The sequence below is a fragment of the Caretta caretta genome, chromosome 9 (assembly GCF_965140235.1).
Source record: "Caretta caretta isolate rCarCar2 chromosome 9, rCarCar1.hap1, whole genome shotgun sequence".
Taxonomy (NCBI): domain Eukaryota; kingdom Metazoa; phylum Chordata; order Testudines; family Cheloniidae; genus Caretta; species Caretta caretta.
The window spans coordinates 94,488,042-94,509,999 of NC_134214.1; positions in this window are offsets into that span (position 1 = coordinate 94,488,042).

Here is a 21,958-nt window from a genome sequence, read left to right on the forward strand (position 1 = left end):
CAATTTCCATCCCACCATCAACCTCAGCCTGGTCCAGTCCACACAAGGGATCCACTTCCTGGACACTACAGTGCTAATAAACGATGGTCACATAAACACCACCCTATACTGGAAACCTACTGACCTCTATTCCTACCTACATGTCTCCAGCTTTCACCCTGACCACACCACACGATCCATTGTCTACAGCCAAGCTCTGCGATACAACCGCATTTGCTCCAATCCCTCAGACAGAGACAAACACCTACAAGATCTCTATCAAGCATTCTTACAATTACAATACCCACCTGCGGAAGTGAAGAAACAGATTGATAGAGCCAGAAGAGTTCCCAGAAGTCACCTACTACAGGACAGGCCTAACAAAGAAAATAACAGAACGCCACTAGCCGTCACCTTCAGCCCCCAACTAAAACCCCTCCAACGCGTTATTAAGGATCTACAACCTATCCTGAAGGATGACCCAACACTCTCACAAATCTTGGGAGACAGGCCAGTCCTTGCCTACAGACAGCCCCCCAACCTGCAAATACTCACCAGCAACCACACACCACACAACAGAACCACTAACCCAGGAACCTATCCTTGCAACAAAGCCCATTGCCAACTGTGCCCACATAACTATTCAGGGGACACCATCACAGGGCCTAATCACATCAGCCACACTGTCAGAGGCTCGTTCACCTGCACATCCACCAATGTGATATATGCCATCATGTGCCAGCAATGCCCCTCTGCCATGTACATTAAACCCTGGATTTGTGCTGGAAATGGCCCACCTTGATTATCATACACATTGTAAGGAGAGTGGTCACTTTAGATAAGCTATTACCAGCAGGAGAGTGGGGTGGGAGGAGGTATTTTTTCATGCTTTGTGTGTATATAAAAAGATCTTCTACACTTTCCACAGTATGCATCCGATGAAGTGAGCTGTAGCTCACGAAAGCTTATGCTCAAATAAATTGGTTAGTCTCTAAGGTGCCACAAGTCCTCCTTTTCTTTTTACTACTTTATAAAAACTGAGAGAAATTATTATATAACCTAGCTGTAATAGAAATGGTTTTCAGTTACAAATTGCTTTGAAATCCTTGGATGAAAATAACCATATATGTGCAAAATATCATAATATATGAGAGATGGAATAAGAGGATCACAAGATCACAAGACTGAAAGCTGTGCATTCACATAGTATAAAAAAGATTGAGGCAGTAATGTCGTACGGTCACTTTGCTTGACAAGTACATAAACACACACGATACATCTGCTGGTAAAAAACAAGGAATACTTACCCTCCAAGAGATCCGCTAACCACGGTGATGCTTAACCAGACTAGCCAATTCACTTAGCCAAATAGCATAGTATACTGGCCTATGTCTAAAAAGGAGACTTACCAGTTTTGGGGCTCTAATTCACCCTGGTCCTTCATTTCATGTAGCCATTCATACTCGTGAAAAGTGAAAGCAGAGAGGGCATAACATGCTACAATTCTGGGTTTGGGAGGATGTTTTACACTAACTTTGCACTGGTGTAAATATCTGCACAGTACTGGTGAATCTGGCCTTTCATCAATATGAGCCAAATCTTATTCTCCATCTTTCACATCATGGCACTGACGATCCAAAATGCAGTCGAACCATTCAGATTCCGTGTGCCACTCCCTCCCCATTCCTCCCAGCAGCAGTGCTTTGGGATGGCTTCCACATCAGTAGCACAGAAGAGGTTGAGAATAGGCCAGAGAAGGGTCTGGGACATGGCCAGTGGATGTGAATCCACCAGCCAATACTTCTCTTGTGTATGCACATACATCACACAGATGAACTGCATGGATACTTGGTGCACTTGGAGGATTTCATCCTCCTGGTCCCGCACAATGCCTGTTTAATCAAGATTTGTTTAGGGATCCAAAAAGTGGGCTTTTGCTATGAATACAAACCTCAGAAGGACATATTTATTTTAATGCAGGTTTAAATTCTTTTTTTAATCCTACCAATATACCAAAGGATTCATAATTTAGGATCCCTGGGTATATCAGTACCGTACTTCATAAGGATTCTTTCCGATTCTCTATTCACAACGCACAGTCAACCTGTGGAACTCATTGCCAGGAGATGTTGTGAAGGCCAAAAGTATAACTGGGTTCAAACAATAATTAGATACATTAATGGAGGATAGGTCCATCAAATGGCTATTAGCCAAGATGGTCAGGGAAACAACCCATGCGCCAGATATTCCTAGACTTCCAAGCGCCAGAAATTGGGACTGGACGACAGGGGATGGATCACTCACTAATTGCTCTGTTCTGTTCATTCCTTCTGAAGCACCTGGAACTGGCTGTGGTTGGAAGACAGGATATTGAGCTAAATGGACCATTGGTCTGACTCAGTATGACCATTATTTTATTCTTATTTCTCAGCATAGAACAAACACTACAGTAATCCCACAGCATCTGGATTATCACCTGATTTGCAATTCCAACAGTTTTTTTCTTTTTCAATCTGCATTTTTCCGATTTACCTGACAATATACCTAGTTTGCTCACATATTTATAGATTCACTTTCTAGTGGTATGTGCTCACTCATCTAACACAAAGGAGAAATGAATTTTCAGTATAGAAAAAGTGCTTTTTCTTTGTTTTTAACTCTCACATTTATAGATTTTTCAAGATTTAGACAAAATTGCTATCTGGTGCCAAATCAGTTTAACAGATTTTTTTTTAATATGGTGCAAAAAACAAAACAAAATTTTTCTCCCCTACCCTTTTTTCTGGGAAACAGCTGAACCATTTTGGCTGAAATTTTCTAAAAAAACATGCAGTGGAACGCAGACACACAGCTTGGGAAATTTTATCCCACACAGCCAGAGTTTGGCAAAGTTATAAGCAACCAAAAACAGGGTCTTCTAATTTGAAGTGTTAGGGAACTTTAATGGCTGGTGCTACCAGCCCATACACACACTTCCAATTTTGTTAGGAATGTAGCAGTAAATAAAGTGATTGATACTAAACTGGGAAAATCTGGTCATGTGCATTTTATGATGTATACATTAAAATAGTTTAACAAAATATTTAAGAACCTCTGAACTACCCAGTTGATTATTATTGCTCAGCTTTTCACATAGACTTTCTTATAAGACACCCCCAGAGGGTTGGCATCTACACATCCCCGAAGGAAATACAGGCTGTTTGTAGATATTGTTTTAGGAAACCTGTCACCTGGGAATCCAATATAAAAGGCAAGAACTTTATGCATTTCCCATTCCCCCTCACATAGTAAGACAAAGAGACCACAAAGCCATCCAATGTCTCGGTAAGAGAATAAAATTTTAAACGGGAATTATTTTAAACGGGAATTATCGTGGACTTTGATAAATTGGCTTCATAAGAAGATTTAATTTAAAATAAAGTAAAAGAGCCATCACATGTTGAGAGAGAGATTGACACGGAGTCTGAATAAATTAAAGTCAGATTAATACAGGGCCCTATGTTTATTATGAAGTTCAGATTACCTATAAAATCCCAAAGCACAACAAACAGCTTTATTTCAAAGTCATGTCCTCCGAGTTGCCAGGTTACATTTTTATAAATGTATATAAAATTTTATATTCACCTTTCTAAATCTAATCGATGAGAAGAGATTTACCCACTGCATCCAAAGAAACTAAGGAATTCTTGTGAGTGAGAATGTCAGAAGTTAGCCTTAAAATAAGCATATTGAATCATAACCAAGGCCCTGAACTTGCAACCTCTTGCCCACGGAGATAATTGGTGTGCCATGCAGGTATAGCAGCCCATCCATTCAGAAGCAATTGCACACTTGGGCCTATGAGTACATAACCTTAGACAGATTTTTGTTTAGCAAAAGGGCTGAGGGCCAATTCAAGGCCTGAACCACCTAAGGTGCAAATAGTATACTTTGTTTGTGCTGGCACAGGGATGAATTTCACTCTAAAGGCATCACATGTTTTCAGGCCACGCACCAAACATTTATGTAAACTCAATGTAAAATATGTGCCTCTGAATTTAACTTCTACAACAATTTCCAAAACTATGACAATATCACCTGAAGTACAGACAAGTGTTAAATGATTGCTTATAGATCAAAATTTCTTTCTCAGGTGTTTACTTTTGCACAGAGATGCGTTCTTTTTCTCTTGCTCAACAGGAAATAGACTCTTTTTGATCTTATATAGAAAAAAAATGACTACACTCTCTGAGAGAAGGCAAACAGATCTTACCCACCCTATTAGGTCACCATGCTACAGTACATGAATGTGTGTATTCAGGGGACTACAGGCAGTTGAGAGTCTCTATTCCAGATTTAGGAATGAGTGTGACCTGCACATCAGCCAGCAGAAAATTTCTGTTTTCTTAACTATTGTGATTTCCAACCCACAAATAATTACATTTTACAGTAAACCACTTTCTAGATTATTCAACGGAGTAAAGGGAAGAACCAGCACTGTGTTTAACCTGGAAACATCCCCAGCTGAACTATTAAGAGAGACAGGTTAGCACATTTAGTAGCATGTAATATGTATTGCTTAGTAACCATCATCTCTGAGCAGAGTATACGCAGAGAGTAGGGGTACCTGTACAGCTATGGGAAACCTGGGCCAGAGTTACTCTTTGAATTTTGTTTAACAGCCAGGATACTATAACTTTTCCTCACTGTATGAATAATTCTTTATAGAAAAAAAAATCCTCAGGAGCAAAATGAAAATCAGTGTATTAGTAACAGACCGTTACAGGATAATACAGAGTTGCTTCTGGCATTTAGAATCGATGATGACCTGCAGGTACGAAACATGTCAAATGTCCCTCACCTCAAGTCACATGTAAGAAAAAACTCCGGAAGCAAGTTTGCAGCTCACTGTTGTCCAAAATAAAAGTAATAGTATAAAAATGAGCAGTCAGCTTTCAGTTACTCTACTGTCAAGACCGGTTATTGACGAGCAGTTTGAGTTTGTGTGCGTTATTGCAGTTTGCCACTGACCCAGAAAACGTTGACTGGATTCAGTTAATTGTCCACTAACCTATAGGAAAGAATAAAGAGGTAGGGAGGGAAATCATTTTGGCAGATGCTCTGCGGGTTAGTGCTAACACAATTAAAAGCGGGAAAGAAGTGTAGCATCCTGCAACAAATTACAGAGTTTACTCAATAAAATATGCATTTTAAAATCAATGGGACTCCTTGTGTGATTAATGTCAGGAAGGTGAGTAAGTATTTGCATGAATGGAGCCAACAAAAAAAAAAAAAAAAAAAGAAAGGCTTGGGATTTACTACTCTCATCCCAGATACTGAGACATTAAGTGTCAGCATCCCATCTGTACTGAGTGTCCTAATTCCCATTTCAGTCTTTCCATGGCACGGGGGCTTCAGACAATAACCTTACTTTGATGAAATTTTGGCCTCATTGAAATTAATGGGAGTTTGATGGCAACGAGAACAGGATTTCACCCTTTAGGAGCTCTGCTCAGTTGTACTGCAGGTTAATACTCATATACAGTATCCTAAAGCCTTGGGACTCGACGGGACCCTTCAGCTGCCCGCACTATATTATTATTATTATAACATTGCACCTATCAATATCTTCTAAGGCAGACAATCAAATTTGACAAATCTCCCTGAAAACACCGACTTGGCTCCAGCACAAATTCCAGCACAAAGTCCCGATCAACTCCTCCAAGCTCCAAAAAGCCTGGTTAAAAAAAAGAGCTCCTTGAGGAACAAACTGTCTCTTGTGAGTGTAGATAAGACATTTGTAATAGCATCACAGGGTGAAATTCACTCCTGTGTAGAGAGCCAGCACGAGGCCTAAAATCCTTAATCCCCGGTTTAAGTAGAATTTAAACAGCTCACAGGTCCTGTGCAGGCCCTCAGCAGAGGAGTGAATTTTCACCCAGAATGAGGACACAATTGATATTCACTATACATCGTCAACTGAAAGAAGATAGGGAGATACATTTTTGACCAGCTGCTATGGAATCTATGCTGAAAAGCCAAGAAAGAGGGGTACCCAGAAAATATATATTTTAACCTATATACAGATATTGAATTAACTTAGCCCACCCCTAAGGAGCAAATGAGAAGTTGTGTGTCTGGTGTTCCACTGTAATGTTTACTCAACATAGGAGTAATCTACCTCTGATGCCTCTAGCAACTAACTTATATTTACATGGGTACACCAGAAGAAACAAAGAGTATGAAATAATTATGTGCCAGGAACACAAATAGAAAACACTGCTGGTGTTCCAGTCAGTAAATCCACCAATAGTGTTTGGCTTTGAAATGTTCCTATAACCAGCTCAGAATGTATCGACTTACAGATATGCCTTGGGATCAATTATGTGATGTATTACCCAAACATATCGTTCATATAGACTGTACCATATTGTTAGCTTATTTTAAACTATTCCAATTATGTCTAGGAACCAGGGCAATGGCTTTCCCCCCCCCCCCATAGTTAGCATTCATTTTTTCAAGGACTTGTACATCAAGTAGCTGGAATTTCTTCACAGTTTTAATTCTACTTCTAAGTGCAGGCTTTTCTGGTCAAATACCTATTGGGGACCCAGATGAGGTTTGCTGACTCAAACAGATGTCAACCTGATAATACTACCAAAAAGGGTAGTGTTAAGATGCACATAAGTTTGCATATTAAAGAGGCTACAATCTTTGCCTTGGGGATATGATTTTGCTACTGCAAATACCACTAACAGAAGAAACAGCTACCAAGCCAACAGGCCTATTTACATCATTCCTAATGACAGGGAATGACATCAAAATTGAGGAAAAAGAGAAATTACCTACAATCAGAAATTATTGAAATATAATACTTCTGAGAGCTGACAAGCTTTTATTTCATCTGAAAAGAAAACATATAATTTTTCCCCCACTGTGCATTTGCATTTGGGAGGATTGAGCATTACTTATATCAAGTAGATTTAATTGTATTTGACACCTTTAGTGCAAGACAGACCAAGATATATTAGTAATAAAGCTTACACTCTTTTTGGCTTCATGTCCTGTCTCATGTGGAGGATGGGAAGAAAATACTAGTTGTAGACCTCTGTGCTTTGAGTTCGCCTATATTGAATACTGAGTAATTCGATTAAATTTATATAACTTCACCATACAAAGTAATATTATTTTTCATGATGTGTGACAGTAGCACTCAGAGGGCTGAATCAGGATCAGTGCCCCAATGTTATGTGTGTGGTATGATTACAAAGTAAGATGACAAAGTTCCTGCCCAAACAACTTACCGTCTCAATTTAGGCCACAATCCTGCAACTATCATCACATATGCTTAACTACTCCTGTTCTTAACATTAAACATGTGCTTAATTATTTACAGGATTGGGACTTAGCAAAGAACTGAAAAACAAATGAGCTGATGCGGTTGGGAATTTTTCAATCCAACCTTTTTTGGTCAGAAAATGCAGCTTCATCAAACCCAAAAGTTTTGAGGAAACTATCCATTTTGATAAAACTTTTGTCAGAAAAGTTTCTCTAGTCAAGAATAGAATATTTGATCAAAACCAGAGAAAGAAAACCCAGAATACCCAATATCTCTGGCAGTTTCAGAGCGGGGACTTGAAGCTGAGCCTCCGAATCTCCAGATGGTGACATAACCCCACGGACGTTGGCTATTCTGAGCTGTCTTTGGTTTTTCATTAAGAATTTCAGAAGGTCTTGGTTTTGTTCTTCATCAGAATTGAAACAAATGTTGAAACCCTAATTCATTTTGGAAATGGAACGTGTGTTTTCTGGCTAGCCCTACAAGTGAAGTAGAATGGGGAAAGGAGGGAATGGAGGATGAAGATAGCAGTCAGAAGAATATGTGGTTACATAGACAATTTGGAGTTTGAAAATTAATTTTCATTACATTCTAAATGGAGGTGCAAGAGTAGCTCTGAACTCCTGACCAAAAGGGAAGAAGGAGACAGAGAAAGCAGGAATTTTTATTTTCTTTATTGATTTTTCAGCTTTTAATTAAAAAAAAACACAGGGTACTAGGTTACTATCAGAGTAGATCAGCCATTAAACTCATTACCTATGGAGCTACTTTTAAAATTTATTTACAACTGTATTTTTCAAGTGACCTTCAAAGACCTACAAGTACAAATGATGGACTGTCTCATGAAAATGATCTACACGGTGCATGGAAGCAAGACATTGGGAGAGAAAGTATTGCAAGAGAGGCAGCGGCCATCTAATTTTCAGGTAAATACACTTTATCCAAATGTTTGGCATGAGAATTGAAGTAGAAGAAATTCGATGAAAAGATTGTGTGTGTATAGGTAGGGGTCAGGGGCGTGTTGAAAACTGCAGTCACAGAATGTGTAGCATTAACGGATAACATGGAGGTGGCCGTGAATCCAAGTGAAGATCTAGTGAACCAAAAAGTCTGGGCCTGTTTCCCAGGATTTGAAGGACAGAATAGGTTTAGGTTGCCTCCATTGTCTCCATTAGAGATGAAGATTCTGAGCTAAGGACCATTAGGTTCTTGGCAGAGTCTTAGGATGCTTCTTGTGTGCAGAGGGGAGGGCTGTGAGAATAGCCTTGTGGGCATGCAATTGTATAGAGTTATGTTTGTCCATGCCAAGGAGGCTAAATTAGACTAAAGAACTGTCTGAGGGAAGGGGGTGATATTTAGAGCTTCTGTCACTACCTAGGCATTTGCATAGACAGATATAATGCCCCAATATTTGACACTGTCTCCTGTTTAAAAGTCATGAGAGAATATGAAAGTATGGGTACGGTGAGAATAGCTAGTAAAGCATTCAGAAGTGGTATCTTATTCAACAGATTTGCTCATGGTATATCCCTACTGAATTTTTCTCACAAAGCTATGTTTGTATTACATTTTACTCCATTCAACACAGCAGAGTGTAATGTTTTGGCACCATTAAATATCTATGTTTGCTTGTATGGGTACCTCTCCAAAATCCAATTGGCGGTATAAAGTTCAACAGAGCTTTAAGACGCTCTGTAACTGCACCATCTGGTGACTCGCAATAGCCTTACACAGAGCAAACACAACTATCGGACTGTTCAACTAAGTCCCATATCTCTTCAGTGAAATTCTGCAGTTTTCTGGCTCTGCACACCTACAGAGAAAGGCAGGCTGGGCAGTGGACAGGAGGGGGGCCAAGGTGGGGGAACCAGTTGGGCTCCTCTAGAGTTTTCTTACCAATCTGTTTCCCCTCTCCCTGGAAGGCTGCAGGGGTCAGCAGGAACTTGTGAGGACATGTAGCAGAGCAAAGGCAAGGGACATCCATGTGGGCGTTAGAGTAAGCACTCCTACTTCCACACAAAATGGAGAAGGAGGATGACTTCCCTGCTCATAAAGTTTGGCCCAGTGATTAGGGCACTGATGTGGGTGTTTTGAGTTTAATTCCCTTCCTCTGTCTGATGTTGGGAAGGGATCTAAATGTGTATTGCTCACCTGCCATGTAAGTGCCCTAATCACTGGGCTATGGATCTGGTCTGGGCATGTCTACTGTTGAAGCTGTTTCACTGTGGCTAAATAATTAAATCTGCATTGTGTCAGAGAGTGAGTGTGAATGACTATAGCCCAGTGCACTCACCTGAAGGCAAAAGACACATGTTCAAATCCTTTCTCCCATTAGGCAGAGGGGAGATTTGACCTGGGTCTTCCACATCCCAGGTGAAATCCCTACCCATTGAGCTAAACTTTATAAGGTGTGTGTTGACACACTTAGATTTCAAAAGGGGAGGAAACAACAACCCACATCATCTCAAGTTATGCCCCTTCCACTTTTCCATTTGGGTTGATGCAAGGAACAAAGGTAATTGACTCAAGAAGGAGCTATGGCAAGTTTCTGGGTCATGCAGTGGGCTACCACACGAGGGCATTAAAAAGTGGTGGTGAGGAGGGAACAGGAAGATTCTGCAGTATCCTTGAGGGAGTGAATTGAAATAGGAATAAATCTTGTTCCCAGAATAGTTTGTGCACAAGTATTCTGCCCACATCTAGACCCAAGACTAGCTTGTGGCTTCCAAATATCTTTTCAAAGAGATTGAAAATAGAGCACCAAACTCATCCTTACTGGAAAGCTGTTGGACATAATTAAGCTATTAGAACAGAGATGAATTTGAACCAATGTGTGGAAGGGACACTAAAGAGCAATGAATGTGATGACTGCATTGTTGCAAAGATGACATTAGATGTAGTTCCTCTAATTTTGTTTAGATAGACAGATATAAAGAAGCATTCCATTATAAGAAACAGGTTTGGAGCCCCATCAAAATGCAGCCTATTTTGGCAATAATGTTTCAAAAGCAGTTACACAATAGCAGTCACTCAAAATCTGCCAGGCATCAAAACTGTAACAGATTACAACCGTGCAAGTAATTTAATAATCATATGACATTTTTCAGCAGACAACTTATCTAGGTGAAAATAATTTAAATATGTAATCAAAGACAAGTGATGAAACACACTGTATTCTTCATGCATGTGGAAATGACCCATGCATCTTTCAAGCATAAAGCAATTAGCAAGAACGACAGGAAGTGTTTCTTTTTTTATCACTGTGAACGTTCTATTGGCCAGACCAAACATGAGACAATTTTAGAAGATAATATGTGACAAAGCCTTGTAAAAGCAAATGCAAATTTCAAAATATCAAAGCAAAAGTCATAAATAAGTTTGTTTTATCTTGAAAAACTGTCTCCTGAGACCTTATTAGGGCTGAAAAACTAACCCAGATATTTGTATTAAGATAGAAACAGAATTCTATTCTATTCTTAATAAATCACACAGCTAAAACATGTTGCCCAGGTTTATGTTGCAGTGCAGAAACAGGAGGCGACATATTCCTTTAATGGGCCAAAGGGTAAATTGAAATTAATTATTTTAGAAGATTGTCACATCTTTTTGTTCTTTCACTTGATGGAAAGTGACCTACAGCAAAAATGTTTCTGCTAGTTCATGAAATATGCATTAACATTTCTGTTCTTAAATAATAAAGGAAACTTGGCTCTTTTATACACATTTTAAAAGTTAAAGTTTAAGAGCTTACTGCGAAATCTATTATCCTGTCAGTTGGCTTCTGTATTTGTTTTGGTAATTCTATGTTTTTGCTGCAATTGACATAACATAATGAAAAAATTAAATATGTACCAAAATCAGTGTTAATTTTAACAGCAGAGAAAGATTCAGACTCAGATTGGAAAATCTGCTTGGCTGGTGGGATTTCTCAGATGAAAGATTACATGCCACACAAAAACATGACAGTTTAGGATTTTTTTTTTTATATATTCCTTCGCATTCTCACAGCAAGAGGAAAATCTCAGCATATGCAGTTTCACATCATAGGCCAGCATGAAATCATGTCACATCCTTCTTGCTGAGCAGGACTGGATGGAGTGCCCTGAATGAATCAGAAGGCAATATAAAGCTCTCCTTTCTCCTATGGGCTGACACCACTCCCTGACCCATCTAGCTTGAGGAATGACAGACCACGAGTTGTACACCTTAAGGCTTAATTGTTTCTCTGATGCAGCTTTGGGATTGATCAGAGATTGACTTTCCAGTGGACAGTTGAGTCCCTTCCACTCATGTTGTGGGTAGACCTAGAGGATACATCTCTGGAGAGAGGGGTGGAAGGTAGTATGTCTCTGGTCCTGAAGGAGATTCTGAAAATGGGCTATCATAAATATAAAGGGAAGGGTAAACACCTTTAAATCCCTGCTGGCCAGAGGAAAAAGCTGATTGCTTTTTGATTGTTCTTAAGATCCAAGGGTTTGGGTCTGTGTTCACCTATGCAAATTGGTGAGGATTTTTATCAAGCCTTCCCCAGGAAAGGGGATGTAGTGCTTGTGGGAATATTTTTGGGGGGAGACGTTTCCAAGTGGCACTTCCCCTGTTATTTTTGTTAGACACTTTGGTGGTGGCAGCATAAAGGTTCAAGGACAAAAGGTAAAACAGTTTGTACCTTGGGGAAGTTTTAACCTAAGCTGGTAAAAATAAGCTTAGGGGTCTTTCATGCAGGTCCCCACATCTGTACCCTAGAGTTCAGAGTGGGGAAGGAACCTTGACACAAACTGAAGCAAAGAACACCCTGATTAAGGAGCCTCCCATCTGAGAGAGAGGAAGTATCTTAGGACGGGAGCCTTAGCCCTAGACCCTGAGAAATGCCTGGCTTGAAGGCCTCTCTCCAAGTGTGTTTATCCCAGAGGTGCACAGCAGGCATGTGAGTTTGGGCTCACCTACAACAACAGGGTCTCATTGTTAGTGACTGATTACTATTTGGATCTGCTTGTTGTGTTTGTTATTTAATCCTGCTTATTGAGATGTGTATGAAGCTTACATCATCCCAGCCAGGGCAGGAGTACAGCTCCTTGTTTATTGCTTAACCCAATGAGTATTGGTACCCACATGGCTTCAGTAGCTGGGGTACTGACAGCGCTTGCCTCCAGGGCTTGTGGTGCAATGATCTAACTAGCCAACCACTATGCACCACTGCTTGCATGGGCTCAGGTCCCACTCATGAGAGATAAGTCTGGAGTCAGTTACACGTGAGTCAACCTCAGAGACTACGTCACCCTAGGAGAGTCTGAACTGGAGTAACTCTTGCTCAGGGGCTGGAAGGTAGCAGAGATGTAACTAATAGAAATGTTGAAAAATATGTACATTAAAGGATGGTATCCACCATTAACTTACAGCTTCTTCTGGCACAAACATACTCCATTCTGAATGTGAATGTTACCCACCTTACACATTATATCTGAATTTGCTACTAGGGTTGTAAATTTAACCCTAGACCCTTTCCCCCACAAGACTGATCCAAAGCCTGCTGAAGTTAATGGACAGGCTCCCACTGACTTCACTGGGGGCTGGATTGGGCCCTTGAGGCCAGAGTTTCAGTAGTATTTAGTGGCCTAAAGAAGGAGATGGGTGCTTTAGAAAAGCCTGCTGGGGGCCTAATTCCATTGACTTCATTGGGAATAGGACAATTTACTTGCTTTGGTGGTTTAAAAGTGCTGCTTGGCAGTACCGGGTTTACCAATGGTGCCATGGTACAAGGCCCTGCCCCCGCTCAGCCTCTTCCCCCTGAGGCCCGGACCACTGCTCGCTCCTCTCAGCCCCTTCCTCCCCTACCCACCATCATGTCTCTCTTCCACTCCCTAAATAGTGAGTAGGTTCAATAACAAGAATTGAAAAGCGTGGTCCTGATTCGTCACTGCCTTGCACCATGTACACAAGCATCCCCACAAAAGGCTTGTTAAGAGGAACACATTATTTCTGCCTTTTCATAAGTAACCCCATGGTGGCTTATTCTGGGCAACAGAACGAATGAGGGATGTGGAAAATGTTTGGAACCAAATCTTAGCATGCCTCATTATCAGCTCAAAATACCTTGCTTCTTTGTTTCTTTCCTATCTTTGGAGTTTCTTCCCTCCCTCTCCCCCACCATCTCACTCCTGGTTGAAAGCAAACAAGCTGTGGAGAGAGGAAAGGAAATTAGGATATTTTTTAAAACGCTTGGACTCAGATCATCCTCTCCCACAGAAAATCCTGTGAAAAGCCCAGGGAAGAGCGGTTGGAAGATATCCCCATGAGGTTCCCCTTGTCAAAAGCCCCTCAGTTTGGCTTCGTCCAACAAAGCACTTAAACACATACTTAAAGCAGGAAAGTAGTCCCCTAAAGCTGAGCATCCGCTTAAGTACTTCTCTGGTTTGGGATCATGGCCTTGTTGTGTGTAGAGACACCCATCTCTGTAAAAGGTCACAGCTTGGCATAGACCAAGGGGTCAGTTCAGATACCGGAGTCATCCTTGCAGAGATCTTATCCCCAAGGAGCCTTCATTATGCTCACTGTGTTCCAGTGGAGCCTTCACTAGAATTCCCCCTTTGGGCAATAATCTAGTGGGGATAATATGAGCCTCTGGGACAAATTCTTTTCCTAGTATATCTGCACTGGCCTCAAAGAAGGGATAAATCTAGCCTGTTGTCATTAATTGTGATGGGGATGGTCCTGTTATTAAACTCTAGCAGTTCTAGATACTGTTCTCAGCTCACATTGCAGCTGGTGAAGGACCAAGAGATGAGTCACCCATCAACAAACAAAATATAACTTCTCTTTTCTCTGACAACAGCATGCTGAGGTGATGAGTGATAAGGTGGGGTAACAGACTCTGAAGTATATTACTGAGAGGAGTTTAACATGGTAAGCAAGTTGACACCCTAATAAATAAGGCAGTCTTACACTTCAAGTGTTTCTCAGAAATAGACAGATAGTTAGACCCTCCTATTTTCCTCTTCATTTCCCTTCTATCAGGCAGTATAGGAAACTTTAAAATATTGCCTCTCTGCAATGGAAATAATATTGGCATCCAAATGAACAGAGTACCAAACATTTCACCTGACAAGCTGAAGTGAGCAAAGCTCTGGGGTTCTTGTGAACTATGGTCTGCAAGCTGTATCCCATTCACTTAGCAGCTCAATGGTTGGAACTCTGAATTTCCATAAATTTGGTAATGAATAATGATGCTGATGATGAGATTTGCATTCATAGAATCATAGAATCATAGAATATAAGGGTTGGAAGGGACCCCAGAAGGTCATCTAGTCCAACCCCCTGCTCAAAGCAGGACCAATTCCCAGTTAAATCATCCCAGCCAGGGCTTTGTCGAGCCTGACCTTAAAAACCTCTAAGGAAGGAGATTCTACCACCTCCCTAGGTAACGCATTCCAGTGTTTCACCACCCTCATAGTGAAAAAGTTTTTCCTAATATCCAATCTAAACCTCCCCCACTGCAGCTTGAGACCATTACTCCTCGTTCTGTCATCTGCTACCATTGAGAACAGTCTAGAGCCATCCTCTTTGGAACCCCCTTTTAGGTAGTTGAAAGCAGCTATCAAATCCCCCCTCATTCTTCTCTTCTGCAGGCTAAACAATCCCAGCTCCCTCAGCCTCTCCTCATAACTCATGTGTTCCAGTCCCCTAATCATTTTTGTTGCCCTTCGCTGGACTCTCTCCAATTTATCCACATCCTTCTTGAAGTGTGGGGCCCAAAACTGGACACAGTACTCCAGATGAGGCCTCACCAATGTCGAATAGAGGGGAACGATCACGTCCCTCGATCTGCTCGCTATGCCCCTACTTATACATCCCAAAATGCCATTGGCCTTCTTGGCAACAAGGGCACACTGCTGACTCATATCCAGCTTCTCGTCTACTGTCATGTCCTGCCTGAGGCACAGATCCAGGAACCGATCTTTCACTACCTGATATAATCATTTCCACCTGTGAATCATGAGCCAGTTTCTCTCCACTGACTAAGTCCTTTTGCACTGCTTAAGCAGTGGGGCAAATAGCTGGCATAAAGTTAGCAGAATTGGCTCCTATGCCAAATGTATATCACCACCCATAAGAGGTGTGTTGGAGCAGGATGAGGGATTTTTTGGGGGGTAAGGTGGAATGTACCTGTGCTCTGCTGCTTCTCAGCTGGTGTTTGGTCCCTTAGGGACATACCCAGGTTGCATAAATTGGTATGAGCAACTCATGGATTGGTGGTGCAGATCAGTTTACAAAATTGGGGGGCGCTAGCCCCAAGCTCCTGCATTCAGTGCCACTCTTCTTTCTGCCAACAAATCTCAGCACAGGAGGGAAACCGAGACCAGTGCATGCAAAGTGTGTGTAATATACTGCCCGAGTGGAATTCTTCACTCCCACCTAGCAGTAATGTTTTACACTCAATTTGTGCTCCTGTAAACAACTAGACAAGGTGCGAAACAGTGGAGAAGCAGGTCCTTGAGGGAGATGTGCAACAGTATAAAAACAAATACAATGTAATAAAAAGATAATAAAAAGGCACTTCTCTTAAAATTCAAGCACATAAAAACAGGATATAATCCACCGTAGAGAAAGGGAAGTAATGCATACATACCAAAGGAGGTACTGGACAGGCATATAAGCACACTACTAAAACATAAAAATAAGCATTTATCAACAGTTACCAGTCTGTGGCACCCTGTGATAACTCAGTATTTCCTTACGTACTTAAAGGAAATTAACATCCAGTACAGCAGCAGTGCTGGAGATAATCTGATGGTATATATGCAGATAAATATTGACGTTTTAATGGCTACCAGACTAATCTGTTGTGAAAACAGTACATTTCCTGGTTCAGCGGGGCTACTAAATTTTCATCTTCTAATGAGTGAGGTGCATCTCATGTGCTACATTTGAGGTTATTAATTCAACGGTCTCAGGAGCTCCAACTGCAAGAGAGAACAGACTGTTGGATACCAGAGAGACTTCTTCAATTACTAATTGGCAATGTCAGGAATGGAAAATACAACTAGCCATTTGCAAACCTGTCTCAGACTCACTGAATTTCTCCAGATTTAGATGGGAGGGGCTGAGATAAAGGGAAGACTGTGGGCCATATTCTTAAAAGAAAGAGCTGTCCTTTGAGTTGACCTTGACCTTTGATCAAGCTCAACTCAGGAAGTTATAATCAAAGCAGGAACATTAGTGCATCTCCTTTATGCACAACATGCTTTATCATGTATATTTTTGTGGTGGGTATTAAATACTCCTAGATTAAATTGAAATTCCTCTGAAATTACACAGCACAGACACATTAATGCCAAAGGAGTTCATCATGATTAACGATATAATGCATACCAAAGGAATTAATGATAACTTGTCACACGTAATAGGTTGCCACCTCATCAACTCGAGACACTCAGTTTTGCAGTGCCCTTTTCATAAATGTAATCAAGCCACAAGTTCATTAGCTACATGCTTGAAATGTGACCTATATAAACAAAACAGAAATCCAACTATGGATTTTGATTTCAATCTTTTCTATTCAGATTCCAGAATAAAAACTTTATGACATTCTGGTTTACCATTAACAGTGGAATAAGTGCTTGATTCAATGCCTACTGACATCAATGGAAACCTTCCTGTTGACTTCATTGGACTTTGGATCAGGCTCTAACACATTTACTGCCTATTCTGAATGTTCCCTTCTGTATTCAGGGCCAAATTCTGGCTGCTCTTGTGTGGTTGTGTGAGGTGAAGGAGAGAATGTTTAGGAAAGCCAGAAATGTGACACTTGGGCTTCCTGAGTGCAACCTACCAACCAAGGATTCGTAGAGTTATCTGCAGTGCTCGACAACTCACTAGGGTTGTGTCTGGGTGTGGCAGATGTATCATTATGGCCCCACCATGTTCTAGAGTCAACTAGTAGTTCAGGGAAGGTACTGGGAGGACCCCACTCTTAAAAGGGTGTAGCCAATGTACAATCTCCTAGTATCCTTGGAGGCATTCTACCTGTATGTGCTAGTAGAGGCAAAATGCCTCCAAAAACTGCCATTTGTTTAAGGCAACTCTCCATGCTTTGCAACATGCCTGGGGCTAGTAAATCCATAAACTGGCTCTACACATTTATATTTTTTAAGCTTTGACACAGGATATGCCACAGTTTACCTGTGGGGAAGGGGGAGGGGAACAAAGGCTGGATGGCATTATTCCAAGTGCTACAGACATTTTTTGCAGAATGTATGTAATCTGACAATGTAAATATGCATAGAGAAACTGGCCTATGTGAGGCCCATTTAACATCATCTCAGTTGTTATATCTTCCCTGTAGTCTGAGTGGAACTGGGGACAGAGGGTCTGGTTTCAGGAGGGACACAGCTGGCACCAGGGGTTCAGGAATGCAAGCCGGGGCTCCGGCTGCTTAGGTATAAACTGTAAGCATCAGGTGTAATACTAGCCATTCAACCTGCGTAATAAAGACCTTTTTCCCTACAACTCTGCAGGCGCACTGCATCACTTCTGGCAATCAAAGCGTTCCTCAGTATTTAATGAATGGGTTCAACACTTTACAGAGCACAGGGGGAGAGGCAGTCCCTACCTGCACGGAGTTTACACATCAAAGTAGACATGGTCTACCTACATGTAAGCACACAGGGCCAGGCCTTTGGCAGCTGTGAATCAGGGTTGATCCACTCTTTGAAATGGAGCTGTGCTGATCTGCATCAGATCAGGCTCTGGTTCCTAATCCATGCAACAACAAAGTATCAGACTGCCTAACGAATAAACAATTTAAAAACACTTTTCTGGTAGTTTCTGGATTATCACAGAAAGGTTTCTGTGGGAGCAGTGTGTGTTTTAAGGAGGAGTTTAAATGGAGAGGGTGGTCATTTGAAACACAAGGAAAGAGAAGATATAATAAGCATCATAGGCGCTGACTCCATGGGTGCTCTGGGGCTGGAGCACCCACAGGGAAAAATTAGTGGGTGCTCTGTACCCACTGGCAGCCAAGCTCCCCGCCCCACCTCACCTCCTCCTCCTCCCCTGAGTGTGTCGCGTCCCCGCTCCTCCCTACCTCCCAGCGCTTGCTGCCACAAAACAGCTATCGCAAGATCCAGGAGGGAGGGGGGAGAAGCAGGAACATGGCACGCTCAGGGGAGGAGGTGGGAAAGAGGCAGGGCCGGGGCGGGGATTTGGGGAAGGAGTTGGAATAGGGGCAGGGAGGGGGCGGAGTTGGGGTAGGGACTTTGGGGAAGGGGTTGGAATGGGGGCAGAAGGGGGTGGGGCAGGAGTGGAGTTGGGGCGGGGCCGGGGGCAAAGGGAGGGGTCGAGCACCCTCCGGCGCCAGTAGAAGTCGGCGCCTATTGTAAGCATGAAAGGTATCACCGAGGAGTGACCAGAGACACAAATGGAGAAAGACGCAAAAGGATTAACAAAGGGCATTATGAGATGGAAAACAAAATCATGTACAGCTGAGATTTGCAAATGAGGCCAAGGGATGTAGACACCCAGTGTCAAATTTTCAAAGATATTTAGTTGCCTAAAGATGTAGATAGCTGCCTCCTGGGATTGTCAGAAGCGCCAAAGCAGTCTAGGCACCTGACCCTCATTCATTTCAATTGATTGAGTTAGGAGACTGTCAGAAGTGCCAAAGCGGGTCAGTCTCACCAGATGCCTAAAATACCTTTGCAAAACCTGGCCCCCAGATCATGATTGTCAGTGGGAGTTGGGCACCTGGCTGCCCTCTGGACCTTTGAAAGTTCCCACTTTCCTAGTTAAAGGAAGTTAATACAACTTTTCCAAAAGAATTTGATCTTTTAGAGTTCAAGTACTAATGCCTAGCTCTTACACAATGCTTTTCATCAGCTGATCTCAAAGCGCTTCACACAGGAAGTCAGCTCATCATTCCCATCTGTACGATGGGGAACTGAGGCAAAGAGAGAGGGTGGGAGGAGTGACTTACTCAAGGTCACCCAGCAGGCCTGTGGCAGAGCCATGAATAGAACCCAGAACTTCTGAGTCTCAGTCCAGTGCTCTAGCCAACGCATTCCAATTCACACCTCACCTTGTCACAGGGCTCTATTTGAGTTCTCTTACTCATGCTACAGGGCACCTTATTTCATCGTTAGTCCCAAAAGATACTACTCACTGAAAAGAGCAGCGGAGTGTGACCCACCATTACCAGGTAATATTCTTGGATTCAGGCTTCTTTTGTTCTGATCAATCAAGATCCTTCATTCTGTTCAATCAGATGCCCTTCTTAACTATTTGCTAGTTAATATTCTGTTTGCTAAGTTGACTAGGATGTGATTTCTGGAACACAGTCAGAAATTTGGAGCCTTTTAAATTGGTCTGCACTGTTATCAGATTAACATAATGTGAAAGCGACAAAGCTATTATGAGGGAAAAAACATGCAACCATGCATGCTTTTATTAACAAAGCAGCCTCAAGTCAAATAATCTTCTTGATCATATTTACAATTTATCTTGTTTTGCATCTTTAAGGTTTTTAGCTTAAGGTTTCTTTTAAATTACTGTGAGGACATAATTGATGTATATATTTTCAGGAAGTCAGAGAAACTCAAGCTTCGCACTTCGCATTTAGCTCAATGTGATTTTTATACTACTATTTATCATATGTCTTATTTTTCAGTGTTTCTGTATTAGGCATATCTGTGCCAAAGAGATTCAGCAGAACCTGATCCAAAAATCGGACTTTCCTATCAGAAAGCAAGATCTGAAAACAACAATCCAAATACATTAGGAGAAGTGACATGTTCAGTAAACTGAAAAAGACATTTCCTGTAAATCATCACGCTATGGTAGATTAAGTTATAAACTTCTTACGACATAGGGAGGAGATTCTATTTCATTCACTTTCTTATAATGCAACCATCAATAAAGATTGCATCTTTATACTTTATTTATTTACTTGCTTATTTTTGTCCAGTGTTCCTATACTTTGTGTCTTGCAGATAAGTAGCATTTTTCAATTTGAGGAAAAATATCAAACCAAGAGAATCAACAGATTCAACAAACAGGGCCAGATTCTAATCTTTAATAAACAGTGCATTTCTCCAGGTAATACAGCAAATCCTCTACTCTATTTGCTGTGAGTTTCAAAGCATCTAACAATATTTACCAGTCATGCAAAGTTTCAGAATAGAGATGAGATTTTAAAACTGAAGTGTTCCTCAGTATCTTCTAAAGCCAAGTACCCTTCTAGTTTATAATGACTGAGAAATGTAGACATGGATGCAGTACCTATGCTCCAGAAGGATCACAGATGGCCCGACAGAGGAAGAAACTTTTGGGGGAGATGTTTTAAAATGGTCCATGGACTGGACCTTCCTGGCTTGATTAAGACTATCACTAGGCAGTTGAGCATCACTTCTCCACACTGAGCTCTACTGTGTCGAGTAGAAACTTAGTACAGAAGAGAATCCAGGCATAAGACTTTCTGTCCTTTTTGTTTAAGTTAATTATTTGGTCTATGGAAGTTATTCAGAGGAAATGCTACAAAGCCTTCCTATTTCACACAGCTTTTCAATCAGAAACAGAATGGCACTCCCACCAGCAACCACCATCCTGCCATACCCTAAGCAGAGCTTTCTATAACCCAGAAAGGGAGACAAATCAGAGACTCCATGAAGTCCACCAACACTGCTGCCCATCTATATTCTACATGGTAGGAGGAGCAACAAATGTTATGAGGAGAGACAGTACAATACTCTAGAATGGATTTCATGTAGAATTGCCCTCATTTTTCCACCTGACTCTCTCTTGGTAAATGCATAGTCAGCCAGAATTTAAAGTGGCCAAGGAGGATGCCACAGGAAAGTCAGGGAACTGTTTTTTAAAAAAGAAAACACTCAAATATTTAACAGCCTATAACTGAGAAGTGTTGAATAAGCAACACATGGTATAATCCTTGGGAAAAGTAAACCTCCCTACCTACTTCCTAACTTCTATTTCTGGTTCTTAAACTGTCTCGACTTCAATCTTTTTAGATTTCTTCTGAGCTGTAGCTCACGAAAGCTTATGCTCAAATAAATTGGTTAGTCTCTAAGGTGCCACAAGTACTCCTTTTCTTCTTTCCTCTATGTTTGTCTTGCAAACACGCTTCTGTGCCTTTTTTCATTCCACTTTGTTCTCTCAGCCTCTGATTTAATTTCCCACTGACCCTTTCACAGGACACTGATCAGGAGGGCGTTGCCTTGCGATCAATCTTATCCACTCACCATGAAGTTCTATTACCGGGGCAGACAGTATAACTGATTATGGAAGATAACGCTCTTAATGCTTCTTAACTCAGCAGCATTTGAAGCCAGGAGCTTTGAAAAAGCTAATTTGGAAGAAAGCAGAAAAGAGAAATCATAAAATCTAATATGATTTCCAGTTAGTGATTGGGGTGTGTCACATGATATGCAGGATCTATGTTGATAAGCCTCATAATCATGTCTGGGGTTAATCTAAATTTACCCGCAGCCATTTAAAATGCCCACTTATCCTTAACTTCTCTCCTTCCCTTTATCTCTATATCTTACCCTTCTCCCTCATTTCTTCTAAGCAAATAGATACTTCTCTTCTCCTCAATCCTGACACACAACTGACTTTGCAATCCTTACATTTCCCAGTCTCTAACTTTGGTGAAGC